The following is a 10,592-nucleotide window of genomic DNA, read 5'->3' on the forward strand; positions in this document are numbered from 1 at the left end:
GAGAAATGTTTCACAAATTCGAGTTAATTTTTTTAAGTTGAAGGGACTAATGTGCTGCGTCTTCATGTTCAATTTCATAAAACATGGTTGGCTGGTTTCAAAGTTATAAGGGTTTTAGTGTTTGATTCTCCAATGCATAAACATCCATATCTCCCAAAGTTCTGGGAATATTTCAATGAAACCTTTTTTTATTACATACTCCGAGGAAGGGTCTACAAAATAGCAGTTACAAATTACAAAATCACAGCGAAATGTTTTTCGCAGAAAATCGAGTTGATTTTTTTCTTCTTTTTTTCCCACTTAAGTTGAAGGGACTAATGGCCTGCGTCTTCATGTTTAATTTCATTAAAAAAAATGGTTGGCTGGTTCCAAAGTTATAAGGGTTTTTACCATCATATGTGTGGTTATCATATGACTGATAGTTAATTAAGGCTTCGCTGATCAGGGGAGCTAATCTACTCCAATCACCATCGCTTTGAAGCTATGAAACAATAATAAATCAGTCATGATTCAGACAAGATAAGTCGACCATTGCAACAATAATAGCAATTGATCATGGGATGGATTCGCATAGACACTTTAATATCCACACCATCAGTGATTAATGAAAATCATAAAACATTTGTTACATCCCGTGAGGAGCACGAGTATTGCTAGTGATAATAATAATAAACATTTAGAATCCGAATACTTCCTAATGCAAGGAGCCCTAGTCGTTTACAAACCCAAGATGGGGAGGTAGAACTTTTCTCTCCCTTCTTCAATGCTAGCGTTCTTGGCCAGGGCACGGTAACTTGATCCCAACACGAAAAGGAACGCTGAAAACATGGTCCTGTGGCGCCGCGAACCGGTGGTCAGCATCTGACCACTGCTCGGCGAAGCCACGGCGAAAGGGCTACGGCTGTAACCCGATAACGGCACCGGCTGATAACAAGTTCACGCTGATATCAATGGCCTTGCTGCATCGCCAACTATCCTTCTGAGGCTCGGGCACCCCGCTGCACCAGCCTCTCCTTTCACCTCTACTTCTGGTGGCCCAATCGGAGGGAGGTTCCTCTGCCAGCCACCGATGCTCTGGTTGCTTCGCCTTTTCGTGATATTTGACCTCCTTGACCTCTAATAACATCTAGCCTTGTGTAGAGCACTTGCAAATTGGCGATTTATCACAAAATCAGGACTATCATAATGTAAGACAAGTACCAGACCTGGGAACCCATACGGATTTCGCCGTATTTTGTACGCATGATTGTCGAGAATACGCTCAGTACGGTCAGTGGGGAAAAAATACGACGAGAAAAATTCCTAGACTACTTTTCTTCACAAGCCCATCCTGAAGCCGATCCAGTATTTTGGCACATGATTACGTCACTATATTAGCCGCCGTCGAAAAAAATATAATCGGATCGTGTCAATCAATCAAAACAACCAGGCAAACGAAAGTACGGTATTTGGCGAAATCGGCTCCGAGAATAAACAAGTGAAACAAAGAAGAAAAGTGAAAAAGTTTGAAGAAAAATATCACACACACACAATTTGTAACCAACACACACATGTAGTCCCGCCCGGAATAAGCTTGTTTGGGATGATTTACGACTTTTGCGCACATTTCGAGCAGACGAAAACACAACATGGCGGCTCTCGCTCCTCCAACTATCACGAGACACAAAAAACCGAAATCTCGCGTGCGCGAGATCCTGATACATCCGGTGTTTCTCTGTACGCTTGTCACAACGACTTGTTGACAAACGAAGATTCGCGAAAGAAAGAGAACAGCGCCGAGCCTTGAGTAGAGAGCTAATAAAGTACCGGTATAAATCGCTAATCGAGCGAAATGAAAATCCGCGGCGACTTCCATTAGGTGAATGCTATTCAAGTTTAGGTATCTTTTTATAAGCCGCAATGCGATTTTTTTTTAAAGTCGCGGCTTGTAGTCCGTCAAATACGGTACAGTTTTTGTCAGTAAAAATTGAAAAAAGCATTTGTTTTAAATGTATAGGTAAACTTAATTAACGGTGTGACGGACGCGCATGAGGCAAGTTTTAATCATGGATGTGCAAACGCTGTGTGGTGTACGCTCATTTTTTTTGAAAATACACCAATTTTGTTTGAGAATACTCAAAGTGCAAAATAGGGGTTCCCAGGTCTGAAGTACTATACACATAACTTTTTTCACATTTTTTTGGTGCTGTTTAATTTTATTATTATCATAAAACTATTAATATTATAATTAAGTTCTCATGACCCACAATCTTGACAATAACTGAAGTAATGACATCAGTGACTATGCCTTGAAGCTCTTGGACAACATTCAAGTGTGTGATATTTATTCTGATATTACTGACAACCTTGAAAAATAACTGTGAAGTAAAACAGCACCCGAGACTATTTAGCCCTGACGTATATTTGACAATGTTCAAAAAATGTTTCTGCTACTATGGGAATAACTGAGGTAATGGCGTGAAGTAATTAATATGTGTTGTTCATAAATGTGTAATATTGTGTTTCACTATGGCTCTCACTGATTGTACACGAGGGTCCATAACTCTACAGTCTCGTGCCCTGTTCCCCACTGACGCTGCTGCTCCATTTAGCGAAACAGTCGTGCCAAGTGAGTTAGATAACCTGCAGCACCCCCCCCCCCCCCACCCCCCACCCCCCACCCCCACTCCTCCGAAAATAAACAAAGGGACCATAAGGATCATTAAACCGCCCGCTTATTACCCCACCCCTGGAATAAAGTAAAAGAAGACCCCAAAAATAAATACAAAATTAAAAAATAAAAACACCTGCCAAATTAAAGAAGTTTGTAACATGAACTATAAAAGATGATTAACCAACAATCATAAAACAAGAGGAATGGGTTCAAAGGGATCCCTGCGTCACATTTCACACACAAAAAATAACATGAGATTTTAACCCACGGCAACCTTGGAGACCACAGGCGAACGACATACCAACTACGCCATAACGGGTTACAATTATAGATTGCGCTCACAACTGTTTTTGTCTGCCTTTACCTCGCGGGCTTTTACGGGCTATGTAAGGATCATTTTGTTTAACTTCAACTAAGAACTTGATTTACAGACACATTTTTAGCGGAAACACCCTGAATTGTTTGAACAGAGTTGAAGGGTCGTCTTCTGAGTATGTACTACAAACATTTTGATTAAAATATTCAAAGAAGTTTGGGAGATCTTTTGATGTTCACGTGTATGTGGGGTTATGGAGTCGTCGAGTCGAAGACTGTGCGGAAACGGTACGCCGATTACACCATGTTACATATACACAACATATACTATGGCTGTGTAGCCTAATCACAATTAAATTGGACGTGCACTAACCATACATTTTAATATTTTGAACCGAGTGACACCAAATGCTTTGATGTTCGAGTCTGTACTTTCAAGCAACACAGCATGATTCATCCCATGTGTTTTACACCATAAGTGTAGCAGAAGTCCCTATACAATCTTCATGTATCATACCATTATATAATCTATGATATATATTAATTATATATGTATAGATAAGGCTATACACTTATCATTGCTTGTATTAAACCAGACAAATAGAGACAGACAGAGATAGGGACAGACGGAGAGACCGACGCGGAAACAGATAAATAAAGACTGACAGGAGGAGAAAGAGAGGGAGAGAGAGAGGGAGAGATCTAAAGACAGAGACAGACAGCGGTAACAGCATCAAAATACATCATTTAACAACGATATCTAAAAGCATAATACTATTGGTGGTATATGAAGAAAAGTATTGAAAGGAGTGCCTGGCGGGATAATAGTAGGACAACGAATATAAGTTTTAGTTACAATCGTGTGAAGCCATCTTTGAAGGCATACGCACAGATTCAGCTCATTTGACTCTAAAACATCCGTTATCTGAGTACGGACAGTAAAACAGAAGGACTGCGTGACTGTATAGCATTCTGTATACATACTATTATGCTTATATTGTCTTATACTGTTTAAAACGTTCGCCAGAGACGTTTCTGTTTAATTTTGGTAGCACTTATTTGAGCCTTGTGCTTTTGTGTTTCTTCATCTTGCCCTTTCTATTGTAATTCGGACTGTTGGATATGTATTTAAACCAAAAGAAGGCGTACTTCTCTTTTTAACTGTCAATAGACACTATACAGTGTTCGATGAAACAACGCATCAGTTCAGGCGCAGTCAAGTCCAGACTAGCCCCTGTCAGTCATATGGAAAGCCGTTTGGCTCATAACCATTACACGCGTAATAAAAAATAAATACACGCGTAATAAATGATTAATACGCGTGTAATAAATGATTAATGCGCGTGTAATTTATCTTTTTTCTTATGCTATGGAATAGCATAATGATTAAATACACGTGTAATAAATATTTCATACGCGTGTAAGAAATGATTATTACGCGTGTATTAATTATTTCTTACACGCGCATGAAATATTTATTACGCGTGTATTAAATATTTTTTACACGCGCATGAAATGATTATTACGCGTGTATTAATTATTTCTTACACGCGCATAAAATATTTATTACGCGTGTATTAAATATTTCTTACACGCGCATGAAATATTTATTACGCGTGTATTTAATCATTTCGTACACGTGTATGACATTTTTATTCCACGTGCATTTAATCATTTCTTACACGCGTATAAACTATTTCCTGCATGTGTATTTAATCATTTCTTACACGTGCATGAAATATTTATTACACGCGTATTTAATCATTTCTTACACGCGCATGAAATAGTTATTACACGCGTATTTAATCATTTCTTACACGCGTAAAAAATGATTATTACACGCGCATTAATCATTTATTACACGCGTATTAATCATTTATTACGCGTGTATTTATTTTTTATTACGCGTGTAATGGTTATGAGCCAAACGGCTTTCCATACAGTCACTCCAGTACACGCGTTCGGAATGCAGGACACAGCGTGCTTGATACGGTTAATTAAACACTTCCCCTCTGCCTTTAGGTAACTTGACACTGATAGCGCGGCGGGGAGGTAGCTCAGTTGGTAGCGCGCTGGCTTTGTAGCCCGTTGGTCGCTATCTGTTCAGCGTGGGTTTGGTCCCCACGTTCGGCGAGAGATTTATTTCTCGGAGTCAACTTTGTGCAGACTCTCTTCGGTGTCCGAACACCCCCGTGTGAACACTTGCGCACGAAAAAATCCCACGTTCACAGCGAAAGACTCAGGGCTTGGAAAACACGATTATCTCTCGTCTCCGATTATAATGATCGTATTTCGATACTTTGACGAGACAAACCCAATGCTGGTGTGTCGAAGAAGACAGCCACAGCGGGCTTGTTCGAATCAAAGTATCACACCATAACTTCAACGTATTACCAATACCTGTCCCAATATAGACCAGTTGGTCTAAGAGGACGTTAAACCCTAAAAGTCAGTCACACTGCACTCTAAACAAAAGTGTTCCACTCCTGAACACCCTTTCTGTAACCACTTCTGAACACCCTTTTAGTAGAACACTTTTGGAACACTTTTGGAACACAAAAAGTGTTCTATACACAAAAAAGTGTTCCAAAAGTGTTCCAAAAGTGTTCCAAAAGTGTTCACATCTGAACACTTTTAAGTGTTCACCCTGCTGTAACCACTTCTGAACACATAAAAGTGTTCAGGTCAACACTTTTAGAACACTTTTGGAACACTTTTGGAACACTTTTGGAACACTTTTAGAACACTTTCAGAACACTTTTGGAACACTTTTGGAACACTTTTAGAACACTTTCAGAACACTTTTGGAACACTTTTAGAACACTTTTGGAACACTTTTAGAACACTTTTGGAACACTTTCATCCTGCACTGTCATACAATTCAGAAAGACATTAAAATCAAATTTTGTGAGCAAAGAAGCATTTTTAATTGACAAAAAGAAATGTCTGCAGCAGTCGCAGAACAAACGGGTCTGGGGTAGGAATTGTTGAACACATAATATACCGAGCAACAAAAATCGTCATTGTTTGATTGACAAAATCTTCATCAATTATAGAGTTAGAATTATTAAACTACAAAAGTTTAATGAAGGCATGTTTGACCTTGCTTTTGTGTGATTATTTTGATGCTGTGACTGTTTTAACACACGGGACAAGCAGGTTTATCGTAAAACACATAATGCGCGCTCGCAGCACGTGCAAGTAGAGCAGGAGAAATCTGATGTGTGAGATGTGTTCACTAATGCATTAGCAACCAAAAGAGACCATGGCACGCTTGCTGCCAGTCTCACTTTTGAAACAGCCAGGATGCCAAGATTGACACCACCAAAATGCCAGGTCGATTTAAAGCTGGGGGTGATCCAGAAGCGCTGGCATGTGCTTTCAACGTGCATGTGTCAACAGTTTATCACCTTCTGCAATGTTCTGGTGACATTGGAAGCACTGCAGTTATGCAACGCGGTAGATTTTTTCGCATTACCCCAATAAGACAAGATCGCAATTTCCTTCCACAACGTCTTCGACATCGATTCAATTCAGCCCCTGACAATACCAGGAACATCACTGGAAGCAACCAGTGTCCGATCAGTGGCCAGAGAACGCGATGAAGGCTGACTGAGCGAGACCTCCAAAACTTCGTTTTGTCCCGTGTGTTGAAACAATCGCAGCATCAAAATACTCACGCAACAGCTGTGTCAAACATGCCTTCATCAAAATGTTGTGGTTTGATAATTCTAACTCCATAATTGTTCGAGATTTTGTCAATCAAACATTGCAGAATTTTTTCGCGTTTCTTTTGTTGCTCGGTATATGTTGCTATTAAATAATATGAACGGAGCTCTGGTAAACCCCATCTTGAAAGTTCACACACGAAAGTCCGATAACAAAAACACCCCTCAGAGTTGGGAGGATTCCAGGCCCTTGGTCTTTGGTTTAGTTTTCAACTCGCTGTCCGGAACATCCTGTTCGAAATAAAAGTGAGTTTTAGAACATGATGCATTTCCAACTCTTAACAGGTTTGTGTTAAACGTTTGTACTTAATTGATAACACTGAAGTGTAAATCTTAACTAATAGTGGACTTCTTCTTGCTGTCAGCAGATCTCCAACAATCGCAGTTACAGGTAAACTTTTTTTTATTCCAGAACGGGCATAGGTCACATAACAGAGAACAAATACGTCACGTCCAATTCGCTCTCACCTTCCCAACACACAATGACACTCGCATGCACGCACATGCACACACGACTGAATGTAAAAAGTAATCCCTCTTGAAGCAGGAGTCTGTCCCTAAGAACAAAAAGTAGAATTAAAATAGGTCTTTCGCAAGGATTTCATTAGCGCATGGCCACTCTGGAAAATGGCACTCTACAAATTGTTTATATAAGGTAAGCAGTAAACCGTACTGTTATTGTGGCGAGGCCTTGAGCACGCCCGTTTTCCTTAACTCGTTCTTAACCTATGTGAACCCAGGGAAAACACCTTGTCAACAATCACTGGAAGCCAAAGATCACTGTCGCAATTAATCGTGAACTCCGATGAGTTTTAGTTCAAAGAAAAGGGTGTCATATTGAATGCACCCTCTAGTAATCCGTTTGTAAAGAAACTACCTAAGTTTTGTTGGTTTGATCTAAATAATGAATTATAAGGAAATCATTTATTATGTAATGTATTCTATATTATAGAATGCATTCTATAACGTCCCGAACTGCCTTCTATGATAAAATGCATTCTATTTCTATTTACACAAAATACCAAAATGCTTTTTATGATACTGATAGAATGCGTTCTTTAACGTCCTGAAATGCATTATAATTTATATGCATAATGTCCCGAAACTACAACAGGCCAGCCCCGCAAAGAAAAGCAGAACTACACACACACACACACAGCCACACACACGCACAGAGAGAGAGAGAGAGAGAGAGAGAGAGAGAGAGAGAGAGAGAGACAGAGAGAGAGACAGAGAGAGAGAGAGAGAGAGAGACAGAGAGACAGAGAGACAGAGACAGAGAGAAAGAGAGAGCTGTGTGTGTGAGAGTGTTTGTAGATCTGCTTTCGAAGCAGGGACCATACCGAGCTGGCCTGTAGAAGTTTTGTGGCGCTTTATGGAATGCATTCTATCATAAGAATGCATTCTATCATAAGAATGCATTGTTGGACGTTATAGAATGCATTAATAATAGAATACATTTCTGGGCAAATGACAAGTATGATTGAATGCATTCTATATTATACAATGTTTTCTATTTTATAGAATGCATTCTATAAATATAGAATGTGTTCTATGATATATATGGAAATTTGGAATGCATTCTTTAAAATAAAATGCATTCTAATTTCTATCATAATTTTCTAAAATATTTCATTATTTAGATCAAACTAACCAAAACTTACAAACGGATCGCTTTTAACTCACGTGATCTCAAGGTAAACCTACGTGAACCGAAGGAAAACACCTTGTCAGCGACCACTGGAGGCCAGCGATCACTGTCAAAACCAATCATAAACTCCGATGAGAATATTTTCAAAAGAAAAGGGTGTCATATTGAATGCACCCTGCATACACTGTTAGCGGCAATGGCAGATCCAAGCGGATCAGCAGCGTGTTGTCTGTTGGCCATGCTTTGACTAAAGCTGGCCTCAGTGTTTACGGCACTACTTTACCATAACGAATGGAAATTCTGAGTAGACTTAGTTCAGGAAAACATTTTATCATTGCAGGCCTCAGCACTCACTGAACTTAAAAATATGTATATTATTTCCACCTTTTAAGGAGAAGACTGCAAAATAAGGCAGCATTCTCAAAATGTAACTGCGCTGTATCCCACAGAAAGCTTAAACTTACATGAAGTGCATCCACAAGGTTTCGTCGCATTACTGTTAGCTCCATCTCCAGAAAGTGAACTGCCTCAGCCAAGCAGTATGGTTCCTGCACACACAAGATGCATGTTAAGAAATCAAACACTGTTTTACTGAAGTTCCACATCGTAGCAACACTGACAAGTGTTCTGATTCTCATACTTTTGTTTATTGTGAACCTGTGTATCAACATTTAGATTTCTGTCAAATGTGGAAGGAGAGGGGGCTGGCTGTGTGTGTGTGTGTGTGTGTGTGTGTGTGTGTGTGTGTGTGTGTGTGTGTGTGTGTCCACATATGAGTTTGGCGACTGTCTGGTGTGTTTTGCACGGAGATATTAATTTTGAAACAGAGTATTTCAGCAAATAGTATAATCAATGATTCCGCAACCGCCGGCACAATTGGCCTAGTGGTAAGGCGTCCGCCCGGTGATCGGGAGGTCGTGGCTTCGAACCCCGGCCGGGTCATACCTAAAACTTTAAAATTGGCAATCTAGTGGCTGCTCCGCCTGGCGTCTGGCATTATGGGGTTAGTGCTAGGACTGGTTGGTCCGGTGTCAGAATAATGTGACTAGGTGAGACATGAAGCCTGTGCTGCGACTTCTGTCTTGTGTGTGGCGCACGTTAAATGTCAAAGCAGCACCGCCCTGATATGGCCCTTCGTAGTCGGCTGGGCGTTAAGCAAACAAACAAACAAAACTTATCAGATCAATTTGAAAGTCAATATTTCTCTGCAAAACTACACACTATATGCAAATGCAGGACATGCGTACCTTGGTAAACACGTCTGGGTTGCCGTCAGTGCCTCCTGTTCATCCTCAGTGCAATTCCGAAGAAATGTGCGCAGGTTACGCCCACATCGATTCGCCACATGGGCACATCAGCTCAAACGGCTTCCCAGTTCCCTGAAAGTGTGATAGATCTGTGAAATCAAATACAACCAAGCATGCATAGAATTATTCTAAATTGCGCACACAATCAACCTGGCCACTATTATGATGAATGTTGTTCATTAATGTATGCTGTTTTTAGCCTACCGCTTCACTTTATCTAGCGTGCAGATCGTACATCTATGATCTAACCAAAGGAAGAAGAAGAATCCGAAAATCTGCAAATGTATTGCTCTGACCACAGGCGGAAGGTATCGTTCACTGGACCACCATTATAATTATAAGGAACCCCTGGACATACAAGTATAACAATAACACAAAACCAAGCACATCAACCAGAATAAAAAATCAACATCAAATTGAAATAGAGTTTATTTACCAACGCAGAACTAATGTCCACTGATCAGCTGAAACCGTTGCGACAGCAAAATTAGAGAAATTGTCTTCAAACGTCCACAGATACAAGTAACAGGAACATGTTACAACAAAAATACGAGTGACTAAGCTTAGATGACTTAATACAAAATCTCAGCAAGCAACTTACAGATAACAATCGGAAATCCTGAGCCAAATCAACGCAGCGACAACGCACTGACAGGTCCACAGATCTAAAAGTGTCAACGTTCTTTTTTGGTCCAGCTGAAGCATGATGGGACAATTAGTAACATTATTAAATTGTAAAAATAAAAAAGCTAATACTTACCGCTTATTAGATGTCTCAGATGAAATAAATGTTTGATGAAAAAATATAAGCACAACACGATTAAAAACAAAAACAAAAACACGTCCCGCAGCGGTCTAGGGGGTATAAAAATTATATACTCTAAGCGACGCTAGATCCCGACGAGTCTCCGTAGCTCAATCGGTAGAGCGCTGACATG

At 40.0% G+C, this 10,592-nt stretch overlaps 1 long non-coding RNA gene across 2 annotated transcripts; it reads right to left on the reverse strand.

The window, feature by feature from the left end:
• Nucleotides 1–5,871: 5,871 nt before the first annotated feature.
• LOC138965108 (uncharacterized) lies at nt 5,872–10,355 on the reverse strand. Of its 2 annotated transcripts, none has more exons than XR_011455306.1 (4): nt 10,256–10,355; nt 9,595–9,726; nt 8,812–8,895; nt 5,872–6,927 (listed from the first exon to the last, which is right to left on the reverse strand). It is a non-coding gene; the product is annotated as an uncharacterized lncRNA (long non-coding RNA). The 2 variants fall into 2 exon arrangements; XR_011455307.1 differs by lacking the exon at nt 10,256–10,355 and adding an exon at nt 10,091–10,201.
• Nucleotides 10,356–10,592: the final 237 nt, after the last annotated feature.

This window comes from Littorina saxatilis, linkage group LG4 (genome assembly GCF_037325665.1).
Source record: "Littorina saxatilis isolate snail1 linkage group LG4, US_GU_Lsax_2.0, whole genome shotgun sequence".
Classification (NCBI taxonomy): Eukaryota; Metazoa; Mollusca; class Gastropoda; order Littorinimorpha; family Littorinidae; genus Littorina; species Littorina saxatilis.